This window comes from Athene cunicularia (genome assembly GCF_003259725.1).
Source record: "Athene cunicularia isolate RWA chromosome 5 unlocalized genomic scaffold, athCun1 chr5_part3, whole genome shotgun sequence".
Taxonomy (NCBI): domain Eukaryota; kingdom Metazoa; phylum Chordata; class Aves; order Strigiformes; family Strigidae; genus Athene; species Athene cunicularia.
Genome location: NW_020799103.1, coordinates 3921387 through 3925675, shown reverse-complemented (window position 1 = coordinate 3925675; position 4289 = coordinate 3921387).

Below are 4289 nucleotides of genomic sequence, written 5' to 3'. Positions count from 1 at the left end.
TCGCTGTCATTCTCCAGTTCTATTAAACTTGTAAACAGGGGTGTAAAAAGGCCTATTTTCTGGTATTGGTGGCTTTTCTACTTACAGCAGTGACTTTTTCCTGTTATACTTACCCTTTTAATGGACACACAATATGTTACTCTGTGCCCAAGCTCACCTACTCTTTCTTTTCTCAAAAGACAAGGCACATCTGCCACCTGCTCTAGTCTGTGTCCCAGCAACAACTGTCGAGCAGCAAAAAGATTGATTATCAGTCAAAAACCATTCAACAACACCAGATTTTGGTAGGTTAAGCTTGCTGATCCAGCAAGAGATGGTGTGAAATTTTCAGTAATGTGTGCCAACATTTTGGTGCTAAAAGAACAGCAGTGCATGTCACAATGAAACACAGCCAAAGATATGCAGACAAAGCACAGAAGTTTTTGTTTTGAACTTGGCTTGCAAGAGGAAAATGAGAGAAAGGAAAAAAAAAAAAAAGACTCGCTTAATGAATTTGAAAATCTATCATAATAGTCAAGTCATATGCATGGAGAAACTATAATAAGAGTACCAGTGAAGAGCCTGTAACAGCACCCATATAATATTATTGCAATAATAGTTTGTTTCAATGATTTGTGCAGTATAAATAGCAGTTTTAACATACACTTTTGCAAAATTAAATACAAAGATCTGTGCCTTTTGCTGAACATACAGGCCATTCATTATAGCCATTCTAGTGAACAGATCACCTGTATCATACTCAGAATTATTTTCATAATCAACAACAGCTTATCATATATAAAATTGTTTATGTAAGACACAGGCTTACTAACAAAATTTTCATTCATTAATACCTCCATGAATATGTAAGCACATCTTTAATTACAGGACTTAGATCATAAAGGATCTGCTAATTAATATTAGATTTTTATGTGTACAGAGCAAGCTATATAGTAGTCATTTTCTTAGGCAAATAGACAGTAATAGGTACAATATAGATATCTTCTTGAAATGTATTTGTATTAAGTGATATCAGTCTGTAAAAGAATTAGTGAAAGATCGTTTGGATATCTTGAAATTCAGAATGAAAGATTTAACACTAACATGTCTTTTATACTTCCCAGGATAACAAATGCTATTTAAAAACTATGTAGAAAAGCAAAACCAAAGGTGTGTTTCTAAAGAAAGTACATGAGGAGAGGAAAAAAAAAAAAAAAAAAAACCTAAAGTGCAAAGATATATATATAAAAAATATATACAACATGTATATAAAACACGCACACTAGTTGAGTGATTTGTCTTTTGTTTGTTTCTTTGCTATTCTTAACTTTTTAAAACACATATCATGCATTTTACAACTAAAAGATCATAGGAATTGGAATGTTTCATATAATGTTAAACAATTTATCTTATTCACGTTTCTCAGTGGAATTGTACACAGGAATTGTAGATTCCTACCTACACACCTAACAATAATTTTGTTTTTTACAATACATTAGCTTATATTATTTAAAAGTTCTTTATCACAAATGCCCATTGAATTACCAGTTTAATAAAATACCCAATTGGTATCTGGAATTTGAACCCCACTTAAGCTAATGTTACCACAAATTTGCTGCAGAAATCTCACAACATACTTCATGATCTCAAAATATGCCAGAGAGAAACACTTATAGTCACATTTAAACTGTAAAGGATTCAGAAATAGTTTTCTACCATTGTAAAAAATGAAACATAACTACCAGATTGGTAGAGGAATGAGAAGGAAAGAAGAAAATTTTTGATAATAGTCTTACCAAACAATCTAAAATTAATAAAGTGTAGTAAAGTAGATATTCCATATTGCTGTATTAAACATCCAAAATTTTTTAAACAATTACATTAATGAATCTAATCTTCCATTCTGGATCATTTCTGCTTGTGGAATAAGCCTAATTAATTATGTCTGTTTGATGTCACTGAAACTAAACAGTAAATTCAATAATCTCTTTACATTTTCACCATTTAACCTCCTGCAGGCTCCCTAATGTCTATTCAGATCTATATTAAATTAAGTACCAATGCTAATGAAGGGCAATAAACGTGGCTGTCAGTAGATTTTTCTTTCATTAAGCACATTATCCTCTTACTGAGCTGTAAATGAGTAAACATTAGTTTTGTTAAACCATGCAAAAAGACAGGATGAAAATAATTTTTAATTGTATCCCTTAAGCCATTTGCTGGGGGTTCTCAGCTTTGGTTTTTTTACCTTTTATTTTTTTAATGGATCTAAAAAGGTCTCTCCAGTTGAAATATAAACGTCGGCATCATGGGGTATGTCTTTAGGTTCTAGTGCTTCCGTGCTGTCTGCCAAGAACACTCATCGTGCAGCCATGTTCAGATTCAGCTTTTCAGAGCACTCCTCCAGCAGCTAAATGAATGCAAGAGGTAAGGAATACTGATTACAAACATATTTATTTCATGATCAATATTTAGTCAGAAAAAATAAAATTGAAATAAAAAAAAATCCACTCTCAACTAATTTACCAACCCCAGCAAACGCATTACAAGTGATATAGTATTGTAGTGATTATTACTAGAAATCATAGGATGATTAAAACACACAACCTTAAAAATATCGTGCTCTTGCCTTTTAATGTCAAATAATATTGTACATTATGCTGTAATCTATTTCACTGAGTGTTTGTAAGAATTTTTAACAAGTTGCACATTTTTGGAACAGTGTACAGGGGAAGAAAAGTTTCATATAAACTTATTTTAAAGAAAAAAGTTAGGGTTTGAAACAAAAGCTACAACTAAACTTCATGCATGCGAGAAAACTCCTATTATAGGTTACTGGCTTAATTAAGGACAGAAACTTTAGCAAATATCTTTCTTGTGCCATTCTTGTAAGCTGTGACTTCGATTACATTTGCCTGCTGTTTAATAACTTTGGATACTTCAAATGCCCTCTGGACATGCCAGAGTTTTGAAACAGAGTGCAGAATTAATTCTGCTGAAAAAAAACCCAGTTTATAATATTAAAAAAAAACAATCCAAGATGTTTGTCTTTTTCTTTAAACTGTTTTTTAAAACTTTTATAATAATTGTGTGAAGAGACAATCTGAATGTATGGTCATTAAAATTCTTCACAGTGCAAGAGCACCTAAGTTATAAATATAGAAAATACAGATAAATTTGACTGTTACAAGCAAAATAGATTTAATCTATCCCAAACTGAGTTTATTCAGAACTTCCAGAATACTTGGAAAGTGTTGCTTCATTCCACTACGAAGTTCTTTTATGAAATATCTTAAGAATTTCACAAGAAAATAAATCATCTAATTTTAAAAGTATTTTTCAAATTATATCAGCACAAATAGAAAAAAAAATGTTGATTCTGAGAAAGCTTATAATTAAAGAGTGCTTTCAGTGCATACTAGGTAGTTTATTGCTTCTAGTTTAAAAAGTAAGAACTGATGACAGTCTTTTCTCTGGAAAAATTTCAATCAAATTGACAGCAATTATGCCTGTACAGTGACTGCAGAGTAGGGCTTATTGTTAATTGTTTCTGTTTCACAGACAATAAAATATATTCAATGCAGCTGCCAGAATAAAATTTAATAAACTAATACTCAATTAAAAAAAATAACACTTTTAAAATGCTCATACCACAAACAATTTCTGAATAATACCACAGTAAGACTATTAAAAAAAAAAAAAAAGAGGGGAATTTATAACAAAGTGTCATACTTCAGCAAGAACATTTGTGACATACGGTCTCTGTTCTAGTCTGCAGCAAGAGGTTCCCATGCAGAACTCAAAACTAATTTGAAGCCTAAAATCTGAATTTCTCTCTCCCATGAAAATCCTTGGAAATGTTTCAATTAGCACTGAACTGATACTTCATTTAAACCATAATGGCATGTAGGTAATCTCACATATTTTACAGTTTCCACATTTCCTGAATGACAAAATGACCACGTAAGAATCCTAGCTTTGTTGTCTTTCTTTCAGCATTTCTAAAGTCATGCTATTAAATCAGTGCAGCTACTTCAGTGCTGAGTACTAAATCATATAAATAAGAAAACCAGAATATGGCCCCCTTAAAAAGTAACTATATGTTTTCTGTTTGATTTTAGAGATTAAACTTTCATATACCAGAAGACAAGTATATTGAAATCTGTCTTATCATACATAATTAGTAATTACAAATACTCTTAATAGTTTTTGATAAAGCACTTTCAGAAAACATTTACAAAAAAGAAATTTAGAGCCATTTGAGGTCACGTCTGCACACAGATTGTATATCATAACTATAATCCTCTAGG